Source organism: Gopherus flavomarginatus, chromosome 23, assembly GCF_025201925.1.
Source record: "Gopherus flavomarginatus isolate rGopFla2 chromosome 23, rGopFla2.mat.asm, whole genome shotgun sequence".
NCBI lineage: Eukaryota > Metazoa > Chordata > Testudines > Testudinidae > Gopherus > Gopherus flavomarginatus.
In genome coordinates, this window is record NC_066639.1 from 6148614 (window position 1) to 6162997 (window position 14384).

The following is a 14384-nucleotide window of genomic DNA, read 5'->3' on the forward strand; positions in this document are numbered from 1 at the left end:
TTTGAGCAAATGTAGGGCTGGCCAGAAAGGCATGTTCCCACTGGGTATTCCCTAACAGAAAAAATTGTCCCCACAGAGTCTTTCATGCCAGAAGTCAAGCACACTTAATAGGTCCCCTGCTGGTCCCATGGTGTAAGGGCTGGTATTCAGAGCTGTGAATCCTGAAATCAAAGTTTAAACTCCTGTAGAATTGTGGGGTCCTTTCATTGACAGCTAATAATTCTGAGATTTCCAAAGCTTCCTCTTGCTCTCTCCAATGATATGGTAGCCTGTCTCTTGCCTGCTAGCTATTGTGACTCGCACAAGAGGGCATGTTTGATCGGGAAGTGAGGCCCTCCCTTAGGCTCAGTCTGAATAGAGGTCAATGTAGCACTGCATGAGACAGGTCAATTTTATTTTGCTTTGTATAACTGTGTTTTCTCCTGGATTTGCTATTTAACTAAAAAAAGAATAAGGCCTCAAGGGGCCGGATGGAGGAGCAGGCTGGGGCTAGGACTGCTAAGAGAGTGAAAGCATCAGGTTTTCTGCCCTCTTTTTTTTGACTAGTTTCTCTTCTGCATCAAACTTGCCACTTTTTCTGTGAGCCTGGCTAGCTCAGTTGGTAGAGCATCAGACTTTTAATCTGAGAGTCCAGGGTTCAAGTCCCTGGCCAGGTGAAAAAGGAGCATTTCCCCATATGGTACTCCTCCAATAACTGAAAAAGGCATCTCTTCAGGATGTTATTTCACAACAGTATTTTTTCCTCCAGGACTTGGTCTTTCCTAGAAAGGGCCATGTACTGCCTAGGACGGAAGGGCCAACTTCCTCACATGGCCACTGGCCTCTCAGTCTGGATTAAGAAAGGCCTCTGGGAGTTGCAGCAAACTGTTTCATGCCAACTTGGTGAGCAAATGCAGGGCTGCGCCCGCAGGGTCATCCACACCAGAACTCAGCAGAGATCTGGGGGTTCCCTATTGGTCCCATGGTGTAAGAGCAGCCCTCAGGACTTTGAATCCTGCAATCTGAGTTGAAGTCTCAGTAGGATCTGAGGACAATTCCTGTGCGACCTAATCCTGCTGGGTCTTCCAAGGCTCTGTCTTGCTCTCTCAAATGATATGAAAGCCTGTCTTTTGCCTGCTAGCTGTTGTGACTTGAGCACAAGAGGAGATGTTTGATCCAGAAGGCTGGCCGTGCTTGGAGTCCTGTAGGTAGGGATGGGAGCTCCATTTCCTCTGAGTCCTGAAGCTGGGCTGCAGCCTGGCCTAGGAGGCAGCCCTATTGGTTGACCAACTGGCCCAAAGTCACTTGAGCGGTGTTGGTGTTCCCCAGGAATGCTGAAAGGCCTAAGGGAGGGAGGCTTAATTCTTCTCCCTATCAGTCAAGGTGGAAGAGGAGGGCTGCAAGAGTGGGCAGGTTGATGAGTTGGGCCTTCTAGCATTTAGTTGGGTACATGGTGAGGAACACAAACTGGGAGAAGCAGTTGCTGGCCTGTGAGGGGGTGGCTCAGCCGGTGGCATAAGTGGACCTTATAATTACCTACAAAGCTGTGATGCTCAAGACCTATCTTTCGGCTACAGGAAATTTCCTCAGCCATGTATTTCCCCCTGCTCCACGAGTGCTGCTGAGGCTGAACATGACCTTCCACTTCTTGTGGGGCAATAGGATGTCCCTACCTAGACAGGAGATGTGTGGCTTTTCTTCCATATTAGAAGAGAGGTTGGGCCTGGTGGGCTTTGAAGTCTTTTATGGCTTTACTTTTTTGTTTTTACATTTTCAGTGGGTGGCTCCCAAGCAAGAGTTGACTCACCTGATCTTTCTTTCTTCTCCTGCTCTTTCTCAGCAAAGGGAAGGAAAAGAAGATCTCCTTCAAGCTGGAGTCAGAAGGACAACATAAAGATGACTTCCTGAGTTCCAGCTCCAGTCCGTTGCTCTACCAGTTGACCCATCGAAGGGCTGCCATCACTTTCTCCAGGTTCGCCCATCGGTGTGTTCAGAATAGAGAGGGGTAACTAGTGGTGTTCCCCAATGGTGAGTCCTGGGACCAATCCTATTCAACTTAGTCATAAATGATCTGGAGAAAGGGGTAAACAGTGAGATGGCAAAGTTTGCAGATGATACTAAACTGCTCAAGATAGTTAAGACTAACGCAGACTGTGAAAGAATTACAAAAGGACTTCACAAAACTAAGTGATTGGGCAAAAAAATGACAAATAAGATGTAATGTGGATAAATGTAAAGTAATGCCCATTGGGAAAAATAACCCCAACTATACATACAATATGATGGGGGCTATTTTAGTTATGGTTAGTTAGGAAAGATATCTTGGAGTCGTCGTGGATAGTTCTCTGAAGATGACCATGCGATGTTCAGCAGCAGTCAAAAAAGCAAACAGGATGTTAGGAATCATTTAAAAAGGCATAGAGAATAGGACAGAGAATATATTATTGCCCTTATATAAATCCATGGTACACCCACATCTTGAATACTGCGTATAGATGTGGTCTCCTCATTTCAAAAAAGATATACTGGCACTAGAAAAGGTTCAGAGAAGGGCAACTAAAATGAATAGGGTTTGGAATGGGTCCCATATGAGGAGAGATTAAAGAGACTAGGACTTTTCATTTTGGAAAAGAGGAGACTAAGGGGGGATATGATAAAGGTATATAAAATCATGAATGATGAGGAGAAAGTGAATAAGGAAAAATTATTTACTTGTTCCCATAATATAAGAACTAGGGGCCACCAAATGAAATTAATGTACAGCAGGTTTTAAACAAACAAATGGAAGTTCTTCTTCACACAGTGCACAGTCAACATGTTGAACTCCTTGCCTGAGGAGGTTGTGAAGGCTAGGACTATAAGAGGGTTTAAAAGAGAACTAGATAAATTAATGGAGGTTTAGTCCATGAATGGCTATTAACCAGGATGGGTAAGGAATGGTGTCCCTAGCCTCTGTTTGTCAGAGGATGGAGATGGATGGCAGGAGAGAGATCACTTGATCATTGCCTGTTAGTTTCACGCCCTCTGGGGCACCTGGCATTGGCCACTGTTGGCAGCCAGGACACTGGGCTGGATGGACCTTTGGTCTGACCCAGTATAGCCATTCTTATACTCTTATGAAGGGAGGGGCAGAGTCTTCTGACAGAGTTTCTGTAGTGTAGTGGTTATCACATTTGCCTAACATGCAAAAGGTCCCTGGTTTAAAACCAGGCAGAAACAAAATTGCTTACTTTTCCCAGCTTCCCTGGCTGTCTAGCAAAGTTCCTACTGCTGCCACTGGCATGTACCTGTGATAAACCCAACCCCTGTAGGACAGAGGGTGGGGGAATGAGCTGAAAAAAAGCCTTGGCATCAGCAGAGGAAAGCTGGAGGATCTGGGCCAGTCACATTTTGGAGCCTTATGGCTTCTTCTCCTCTGCCCTGGGAGGTTGTCTGGTGGAGGTCAGCTCTTCCTGCTGGCCTCCTTTGTGTGACTTGCCAAAGGAGGAGGTGAGGCAAGAATGGGGCAAAAGAGGAAAGTCGAGCTGAGGAAGGCAGGGCATAAGCTAAGCCCCTCAGTGCGGCTAAGTGGGGTTAGTAGAGCGCCACCATTCATTCTGCAAAGTCTGGGGAGGTGCGGTTGGCTGCTGGGAGGTAGGAACCTGTGCCTGCCTCTTGCTTCCCAGGGGTGGCTACTTGCAACCCAGGAGAGGAAGGATGGTTCTGGGTGAAAGGAAGACAAGCAAAGTTCTGGGAGGAAATTTGGGTGCGGGGTGCGGGCTTTCTGCTCGGGGGTTGGGGTGCAGGAGGGGTGGTGCTTACCCCAGGCACTGCAATTCCCAAAGTGACCGGTACACACAACCCTGTGACAGCAGCTCCCAGGTCAGCAGGGACAGTGAGTCTCCATGTGCTGCTGCCTGCAGGAGCGGCCCCCAGAGCTCCCTTTGGTTGCAGTTCCTGGCCAATGGGAGCTGTGGAGTTGGTTTTCGGGGCAGAGGCAGCACATGGAGACAACCCCCCCTACCCCAGGGGATGCTGGGACATGCCAGACACTTCTGGGAGCAGCATGGAGGGACAGAGGCAGAGTGGGCATGGAGCCACCTTAGTGCTGCTGGCACATCTCTGCACACCCATTGGGGGTGGAGGGGCAGAGGGCCTCAATGCGCTGCCTGGAGTAGGGGCAGAGCACAGAGCTGCCTCCCCTCCCAGGTCTATTACAGGAGTGGGTGAGTAGGCTCTTTTGGCCCACAAGGTGGAGCAGGTCAAACTAGATGATCACACTGGTAACTTCTAACCTTAAATGCTCTGAGTCTAAAAGGGAGAGAGAAGTAAAGGGAAAAAAACCAAACGTTGTAATACCAGGATGACTCCACCTGCTCACAGTATAGTCCTGCCCCTTTCTTCCTTCACTGGCTGTTTAATGACCTGCAGGACATTGATTCTCTCATTCCATTGATAAACTGATACAATGTGACGGAAATTAAACTAGTTTCCAGCTGAGAAAATGGCACCTCAATGCGGTGGCTGGGAATTGAACCCAGGTCAACTGCTTGGAAGGTAGCTATGCTCACCACTATACCACCAACACATCTGGTGCAATTACTGCTTATGCTTGCCCAATGAGGTCAGGCCAGAATTGAGGCATTTCCCTGCCTGTTAAAATGTACTGGATTCTCTTCACAAAAAAGCCAAGCACCTCTATCTTCACCTGGGTTTGAAGCATCAGCCTTTCAATTAGCCACCAATGTTGTTAACCACAGACACAGGTAACTGCCCACTTCCCAAGCTTGTCTATGAAGCACCTACAGGGATACACCTGGCTAGTGAGGGAGGCGCACTGCTGGGGTTATGAGCTCAGGCCTCACCCAATGCACCGGTTTTCATTAGCCAGGGAGCTTCCCCCATTGCTTTGTCTCATTCACGTGGAAAGTGCCATACGAGGGAGATGAGAGTAAATTCTAAACTCTGAAATGCGGCGGTGGCCCAGAGATCGGGATAAGGGGTTTGAAGAGAAAAAGCTCTAAGAGTGTAAAACCAGACAGTGTCCAGGGGCAGGTACGGTACAACGCCTCAACAGGGAGCCATGGGGTGGGGGGTTCACTCCCTCTGTTCGATGTCCTGAGAGGTATTTGAAGATGAAGATAACGCCATGGCTAACAGGTGACTGGCACGTCCTGGGTTCAAAAAGGAAGGGACTTGGGTTAACAGTCTGAAGATTTGCGTTACCGTCACTGTCTGACCCCCCTTCAGCTCAGGGCAGGTTTGTACGTTGCTGGGTGGAACGCACAGACTCCTGCAGAGCAGGGGCAGCTGTTCCCATGGCAGAGAGCCTGGCACTTAGGAGACTTTCTACACTTGCTGTTTTGAAGCAATTCAATAAAATAACGGTGGAGCTACAATGTCCGATCCAATATTTCAGCCCCCTGCTGCAAAACCGCTATTTTAGGATCTACACAGGAGGCTTCCAGCGCTAGGACACCTGACCAGAGAGCTCAGTGGGGGTATAACAGCTGCTGACTCTGAGGGTCCTGGGCTAAATCCACTTGCAGATGGATGTGTTTTGATTTATTTGATTGAAAATGAGCACCAGCTACCAGGGGAGAAGCCCTGCGAGCCACTGCCACTGGGAAAGGGCAGGGGGAGAGGGAACAAGAGGAGAAAGGCAGAGACATTGGAGACAAGGAATTGGGAAGAGAAGAAAGAGAGAACAGAGAGACAGTAAATGATTGAAGCAGAACAGGTGTCCCAACTCGATCTTGCTCATCATAGGTGTTCAGAGAGACAGGTAGATGCATGTTTTCCACTGTCAAGTCTGAACTTTGAATCTAACAATTTGAGTTCAAATGTCAAGGGGATCTCCACAGACCTGATCTCTTTCCCCTCCCCTTTTAGTATTAATTTTTATTTTGATGTGTTTGGCTTAACAGTGATCTTCTCTTTCCCCACCTGTATTGCAATTTGGGGTTTATTTTTATTTTGCTTCCCTTTTGTTCATGTCATTATAATTATAACTGCAAAGGAATCTGCAGGAGCAAAAACTGACTCAAAACTTTATTTCACCATCATGCAAGAACATCATACAAACAGCTCACGGAGCTGGAATCATAACACGGAAGGCCAGGGGATGGGAGATGCAGGTTTCCATATATTCTGTCTTTCTCAGACGACACATTTCAGCCCCTTGTATGCCTCCATCCTGTATGACCTGCTGGGCTTTGAGACATTTATTGTCTCATTCTATTGATAATGTGATTGTAACACAATGTGACTGAAATAAAACCACTTCCAGATGAGGAAACAACAGAAGAGAAAAAGCCATCATGGTATTGGCTTGGAATCAAACCCAAATCAACTGCTTGGAAGGCACCTATGCTCACCACTATACCACCAATCCATCTAACAGGAGCAGCTTTCCTGCAGGTTCTGTGTGCTGGCAAAGGGGGTAACACATGACCACAGAGTTAGAGAGCAGGGTGGATGGGCTGGAAGCTGCCTGACAGCTGGGAGCAGAGTTAGGATCCCAGAGTGACTGAAAGGGGGCAAAGGTGAAAATAGAGCTCAGTGGGAGCTGGCCCCACCCCAGGAGAGGGGAACTGAAGCTCAACTTCAGTCACAGAAAAATCTTCCCTCAGAAGGAAGGGGACAGCTTGTTTTAAAGACCAGGTTTGTGTTTGTTCCTGCTACATACGGAGGGGCTGGGTAGTGCTGATTCCAGCCCCCAGACTCTGGGAGGATAAGGAACAAATTCAGGCTGTCAGTGACTTGCAGGAGGGAGATGATCTTTGGACAGTGACGGACGCCTTGTCCTAAAGGCCTTTGTCTGCCCCCTTCTAGTGACTGTTTGGTACTGGAATGCATCCACCACTCTTGGGTCTCTCCTGGGGAAATAATGTTTCTGTGCAAAACGCCAAAGCTTTTAAGAGAAAGGAAAAAAAGGAGATGGCAGCACGATGGGACTAGCACATAAGGAATGAAACACAAGATGCTTCTCCCATGTGCATTGACTTTTAACCTTGTTTGCGGTAGTGGTGGATCCATGTAGGTCCCAGGACACCCCTCCCTCCTGAGCCTCCCTTACGAGCCGCCCAGGCTACCACTGCTCAGTGTGTGGCCAGTCTCTGTGTTTTCTGCTGCTCGTTCTAGGGAGCCTGGCCGGCCTTAGAGGTGGGGCCCCCCAACAGCCGCCCAGGGCTCCAGGGGTCAAAGGGCACCATCTGGCAGTGCAAAGGTGCTCACTGCTCTCCCCTGCCCCAATGCTCCTCCATGGGTCCATAGAGGTTTGAGGGGAGTGAGGAGCAACCCTATGTGCTCCATGCGTCCTGGTCACTTTTCCCACCTGGGCTGTGCTGTGAGGGGAGCATCAGAAGCTGCTGCTCTCTGCCCTCCCGCTATGCAGCCTGGCTGAGGAAAGTGACCTGGATGCAGGGAGCTCGGATGATCTCACTTCTTGCCCCCACAGACCCTAGGGGTGCCCAGATGAGCAGCGTTCCAGGGAGGAGTAGTGGGCAGCAATGCCAGCTGCTCCATGCACACAGGTCAGTCTCCCCATGTGGGTGCAGGAGGGGGTGCAGGGGTTTCTGTGATGCCTATTCTATCAATATCGTCACTCAATACCAGGCACTCAAATTCACCCGTCTTAGTACTTAGACATCTAGCGTTTGTATTTAAGCACTTCTAAAATGTGTCCCATTTTAGCTGTCTGCTATTACATGATGTAATTGAGGGAGACTCTTTCATTTCACTGTTTCTCATCAGAACCTACCTGTACATTATCATCTTCCATCCTCTCCACCTTACTAGGCTATAGAGAATCCCTGTGAATAGTTCCTCTCCTAACAGATGTCTCTGTCTGAACCCTGTGCTCCTCAGCGCCTGTCGGCTTTCCCCAGCTCTGAGGCTGTGTCTACACCGCGCACCTTACCACGGTGCAGCTGTGCCACTCTAACCATGCCATTGTAAGGTGCGCTGTGTGGCCGTCCTTATCGCTGGGAGAGAGCTTCCCTGGCAACAAAGCCAAACTACCTCCAACGAGGGGCAGGAGCTTCGTCACCGGGAGCACAGCTCCACCTATGAAGTGCTGTTCACACTGCTGCTTTTCATGGCTCAAATTTTGGCATTTGATGACTGTTTTTTCTCACCGCAGAGAGACAAAATTTTTAGCAACAAAAGCCGAAATTAAAAAAAACTCCTCTGCAACCTATTTAATTTTACCTTTATACAACCTTTATACTGCCTCCAGTTTTGGTGTCCTCATTTGAAAAAGATGTTGTGAAATTGAAGCGCGGGCAGCAAAGAGCCACCAAATGTTCTGAGGGCTGGAGAAAAATGCCTTCCAGTGAGCTATTGAAAGAGCTCAACCTGTTTAGCTTATCAGAAGAAGATTGAAAGGTGATTTCATTGAAGTGTTGAAGTGCCTTAATGGAGAGAAAAGATTGGGTATTTACGGGCTCTTGAATGGAGCAGAGAAAGGCATAACAAGACCTAATGGCTGGAAAGTGAAAAGAGACAAATTCATATTACAACTAAGGCACAAATTGTCAACAGCGAGGATGATTCACCACAGGAACAAGCTACCAAGGAAATGGTGGATTCGCCATCTCCTGATGTCATTTAATGAAGACTAGATGCCTTTCTGGAATATGTTTGCCCCCAAAGTAGCTGTTGTTTCATACAGGAGGCCTGTGATATGCAGGTTAGACGCTCTAATGGTTTCTTCTGACCATGAAGTCGACTAATTTCTGAAAAACTGAGTGTAGCATTGGGAGCAGCGTCTGATGTTTTCCTGTCTAGCTGGTTTGCTGCCTAGAACGAATGCTCCTTGAGTGGGGTGATCCACAGGGAGTAGCTCAAACCTCCCAAAGTGCCTGGCCAGGGACAGGACATTAGCCCAGCAAAGGAGGGGTGTGGCAGTGACATCTCAAAGGCCTTTTGCAGGACCTGAGACTATTGGTCAAAGGTGGTGGGGAGGTGGTGACCTCACAGAGAGATGCTGACATCAGCCATGCAGGACAGGGGCGAGGGGCCAGGGAAACCTCAGAGACCTCTGTGGCTTTGCTTCAGCACGTTTCCTTCTCCAGGTCTCTCTTTGAGGGCTGAGAGATTATTTGGGGTCATGGACGTGAGCGCCAGGAGGAACCTCTTTCGATTTTCCTTCTTCCCTTTTAGTGATTTTACTAGAAAACAGCCGTCCCTGTTTAGAAGGTAAGAGCCTCCTGGAGGTTTGAAACCTGTTCAGTCTGATCTATATGGTGACAAGTGAATTCTAGGCATGGAAAACACGAGCTTAAGGTGGAAGAATTTTATTGCACACCTGGGATTTTGTCCCTTAGAATCACTGCGGACATTAGGGTTTGTCCTTTTTGTTTCACCTCTTCCTCCATCCCTCGCTCCTCTTCTTCTCTTGCTTCTTTTGTCCTTTCTCCTGTTCCCTTCCCAACAACAGGAAGGAGGGCTGTGTGTGTGTGTTGCGAGGAAGTCCTCTGCAGCTCCCACTATGGAAGGTCCACCCAAAAATGTGGGACTGAAATAGTGCTTGGGCATTGATCCCCACCTGTGACCTGGGCCATCCTTTGGGCTCTCTGGTGAGAACCCTCAGCCTCCCGTCCTCAGTCTCTACCCTGATTGGCTGAGCAGGGGGTTATGACAGGGAGGAGACTCAGGTCCTTGTTGTTCTCTTTTAAGATCAAGTAAATAAGTCAGAACCAGTTCTATCTTTGATTAATTTTGCTGCTTCTCTGCATTAATTGTCTCTGAGCAGTTGATAATTCTCTCTAACATTGCAGTTTTCCTCAAATACTTGCTGAATAATTACTGTCACTGTTGTTGGTCTGGAACTCATCTGAGAGCACAGTATTCAGGTCATTCAATGTCTGAAATTCAAGATCCGATGGTTAGTTTGAAAATCAGGGCTCTTCAGTCCTATTCCCAACACTGCCTCTGATGGGCTGTGTGACCTAAGACAAGTCAATTCTCCTTTCTCAGCCTTAGCTTCTCCCTCTTTCAAGTAGGGATAATAATGATCCGCTCTTACCTACCTCATGGTGGGTGAAGGATGCGGATCCATTTGGGAGTGTCACTAGAAGTAGTGCATAATATGAGGTTTCCCATCATGTTTACTCAGAGTAGATTATGACATAATAGATTAGCTGAAATAGTCTATTTTATTTGTATTTTTTTATTTTGAAATTGTTAATAGTAGCAATGACTTAGCTCAGATTGAAGCATCTTATCTAACAGTTGAGATGTGTCTCCTCTTTGTGTGCGAGGAGACAATTTAACACACTCTGACAAAGAGGAGATGCTTTTGTTTTGCAACAAAATATTTTTGCAAAGAACTTTCATCCCACTTGTTATGATTTTGAGAAACAAACTGGTTTAGTCTGAATGGGATTTTCGAACAGAAACGGTTTGAATGAAATTTTCCCACTATCTCGATTCCTGGGCTCTATCCCTGCCTCTGGGGTGTTTTCGTCTGTTAGAACAGGAGTCAGAACTGGTGGCTTCTCTTTCTGGCTCTTCCACCACCTTGCTGTGTAGGCCTTGGGTAGGTCACTTCCCTTCTCCCATCTGTCCAATGGGAACACGAACAGTTCTCGAACTATGGGCAGTTTAGAGCCCAAATGAGATAAGGGGCGTTAAAGCCCTCTGTGAAGGAGAAAGGGGAGTTTCACAGTGTTTAGCACCAAGGAATTCTAAAGTTTGCTTAAATGTCTAGTCTGTGGAAACAAGAAATGGTCAGGGCCAAACTTATTAACCACTGCCTTTTTAAAGCCCATGCAAAGATGTGAGTCCCTATCTTTTAGGTACCTGTGGTTCTTTGCCAGCAGCAGAGAAGAGGTTCCTGCCTCCGTTTTTGTGGCCTTAACAAACCAGGTGTTGTGCCCCAGTTCTTGTCTGAGATCCCTGAAAAAGAACATCTTCCCATCCATGAACAAGACAGGATCTTTCAAAGGGGAACAAAAAGACCTCTGGGACTTACAGACTAGCTAGCCTGGCTGCCATAGCTGGAGAGATCCTGCAATACATTCTTAAACACTCAGTTTGTCAGCAGCACTTACAGGATAATTTGGTTCTTATGACTAGTGAGCATGGATTTGTCAAGAACAAATCATTCCAAACCAATCCTCTTTCCTTCTTTGGCAGGGTTTTGGGCCTGGTGGAGGTGGGTAAACAGTAGATGGGATCTAGCTTGGTGTTACTAAGGCTTTTGACACAGTCCCGTAGGACATTCTCAGAAGCAAACGAGGGAAATGTAGTCCAGCTGCAATCAGTGTAATGTGGGTGCAGAGCTGATTAAAAGCCAAGACTCCGAGAGCCCTTCTCCATGTTTGGCTGCCCAACGGGGATGGTGTACCTAGCTGGTCCGGCAGGGATCTGTCCGGTGTCAGGTACTATTCTATATTTTCATGAATGATTTGGAAAATGGAGTGGAGAGCATGCTTCTAAAATTTACTACTGACACCAAGCACTTTGGAGCACAGGATTGAAATTCAAAACACCCTTAACAAATTGGAGACTTGGTCTTCTTGAGCCAAACTCCATGGTTGGGCCCCTCTCTCTACACTGGGCTGAAGTGAAACCCCAGAGCCAAGCACTCCTCCAGGGCAGTGAGCTCCGACCTTGATTGGTCAGATGCTGCTTAGCACTGTCAAAGCAGCTTTTGCTGGGGGATTCTCCCAGCACTTTCCAATAGCGGGAAAGTATGAAATCCCCATTTGACTGCTGGGGACAGAGCCCGAGAGTGGGGAGCAACTTGCCCAAAGTCCCCAGGAAAAGGAAAACAACCAGCAGTGGAACCAATAGGAAACCCAGCAATGGAACTCAGGAGTACTGGGGGTGTGCTATGGTGACCAGATGTCGCAATTTTATAGGGACAGTCCGAATTTTGGGGTCTTTTTGTTATCTAGGATCCTATTACCCCACACCCCATCCCGATTTTTCACACTTTCTGTCTGGTCACTCTAGGGTGTGCATATGTGTGGGTCCCAGCTGCTCCCTGCCCCCCTCATTGAAGCAGATGTGCAGGGTTACTGCCCTGGGAAGTGCAGGGAACCAGTGGATGTGGGGTTGGCTGGAGATAGGGTCTGGCTTCAGGCAGGGCAAGGGCTGCGGGGCTGGCTGGCTTCATTCAGGGGGGTGCATCAGGGGTTGGCTGGAGACAGTGCAGGGAGGATGCGGCTGGTGCAGGCAAAGGAGAAGGTGCAGGGCTGGCTGGAGAAAGAGGCTGACTGTGGGAAGGGCAGGGCAGGGCAGGGGGTGCAGGGCTGGCTGCAGGCAGGGCGTGGGGCAGGGCTGGTGCAAGGATGTTTCATGCCCTAGGCAAAACTTCCACCTTGCACCCTCCCCCCCCCGCACCCCTGCCCTGAGGCGCACCACCCGTGGCAGCTCCCCCCTCCACCCTGAGGCTCCCCTCTTGTGGCAACTCCCCTGCTCTGCCCTGCGGCACCCCCCTTGCCCCAGCTCACCCCTGCTCCGAGCACGAGCACCACAAGCACTCCGTGGCCGCTTCACTTCTCCCACCTCCAAGGCTTGCGGCTCCTAAGCCTGCCAGGCAGTCAAGCACCCTCCTCTGAGCCACAGCAGCCCTGACAGTTGACAATAGAGGCAACTTAACCCCTGAGTTCCTTCACTGTGTCCCCCTCCGGGGTCCAGCTCCAATCACCAGATACTCGGGGTATGTCTATACCACCTGCCGAATTGGTGGGCAGCGATCGATCCAGCGGGGGTCGATATATCACGTCTAGTGTAGATGCAATACATTGAGTGCTCTCCCCTCGCCTGCTGTACTCCAGCTCGGTGAGAGGCGCAGGCAGAGTCTATGGGGAGCTGCAGCAGTCAACTCACCGCGACTGTGACATTATAAGTATAATCTAATATCTCATTGAAAGGTGACAGGGCCAGAAAGAGTTAATTAACTCACCTCACCAACTGACCTAACCTGTGGGTGAACCTTAAAAACTGGTTAACAAGATATGTAAATGAACAGAGCTTTGAAATGTAAGTCTGCAGTGTTAGAGGTAGAAGGGGAGGTGTTTGCTCAGGTCTTGTGATGTAAACAAACAAGTCTTGTCTATTGCTATAGTTTTAATTCAAAGAGCAAAAAAAGAATATTAACATTTATGATGATACTTGAGTGAAATAGTATTATTGTCTGTGATTCTTTGAAGGTTGTGGTAATCTGTATCTGAACTGTTTGATGGATGCACTAATTGCCAGGATGTTTGGAAGAAGAGTTAAGCCTATTGTTTTCTCAGGCCGAAAGGCTGCTGGAAATGTATAAGAACCTGGGGCACGATCCTTCTTCATCTCAGATCTGCTTTGGGTTTCAAGAGGGGGAAACCTTAAGCCACGAGGATTGAGATCCCCAGTCATTGACTGGAGCCATCCTGAATATGGACATTGGATTATAACCTATGGACTATTTCTAAAATGACTTTTGGCAACTACAAGCTCATCTCTACTGTGTATCTCAACCTCAAAAATTGAATTCAAGTCTATATGTCTATTAATCTTTTAACCAACACTCTCTCTCTTTTCTTTTCTAATACATTTTAGCTTAGTTAATAAGAATTGGCTATAGCATTTATTTTAGGTAAGATCTAAGTTATAATTGAACCTGGTTATGTGGCTGATCCTTTGGGATCAGAAGAATCTTTTCTTTTATATGATGAAGTAAGATTTTCAGGAATCATCATCATATCTAACAGGTGTGTCTGGACGGAGGCCTGAGGCTGGGTACTTTAAGGGAACTACGTGGTTTAAACTTCTAAGTAATCAGTGAGGTACTACAGAAGCTGTTTTGTGCTGGCTTGGTAAATCTAAGTATTGAAATCACCACCAGCATTTGGGATTTGTCTGCCCTGTTTTGCTTGCAATTCACTCTGATTGAGTGAGCTGAGCTGGCTCCCACGGGCAGCACTGTCACACCTACATCCAGGCTGCAGGGGTCTGGGGGATCTTAGGGGCCTTGGGGTGCACAGATACCTACGTCCAGGCCATAGGGGTCCCTGGGGGGCTTAGAGAGTTTGGGGGGGACACAGATATCAATCTCCATGCTCTAGGGGTCCCAGGGGGACTTAGAGGGTTCGTGGGGGCACATATTCCTACATCCAGGCTGCAGGAGTACCAGGAGGGCTTAGGGGTTTAGTGGGGGGCAAAGATACCTACGTCCAGGCTGGAGGCATCCTGGGAGTCTTAGGGGATTTGTGGGGGCCAAAGATACCTATGTGCAGGCTGTATGGGTACCAGTGGGTTTTAGGGGTTCGGGTGGGCACAGGTATGTATGTCCAGGCTGTATCGGTCCCAGGGGGGGTTAGAGGTTTCGTGAGGGGCACAGATATCTACATCCAGATTGTAGATGTCCCGGGAGGGGGGGGTTAGGGGGGTTGTGGGAGTGCAAATACCTATGTCCAGGCTGTAGGAGTTCT

The 14384-nt window shown here is 48.3% G+C and overlaps 1 protein-coding gene and 2 non-coding genes across 14 annotated transcripts in view; 2 read left to right on the forward strand and 1 right to left on the reverse strand.

Annotated features, from left to right (window-relative positions):
* LOC127039347 (gastrula zinc finger protein XlCGF57.1-like) overlaps positions 1-14384 on the reverse strand; it is a 284061-nt gene that overhangs the window by 180354 nt on the left and 89323 nt on the right. The window lies entirely within an intron of this gene.
* TRNAK-UUU (transfer RNA lysine (anticodon UUU)) lies at positions 584-656 on the forward strand. The gene has a single exon. It is a non-coding gene; the product is annotated as a tRNA-Lys (tRNA).
* On the forward strand, positions 3126-3198 carry TRNAV-AAC (transfer RNA valine (anticodon AAC)). Its single transcript has one exon. It is a non-coding gene; the product is annotated as a tRNA-Val (tRNA).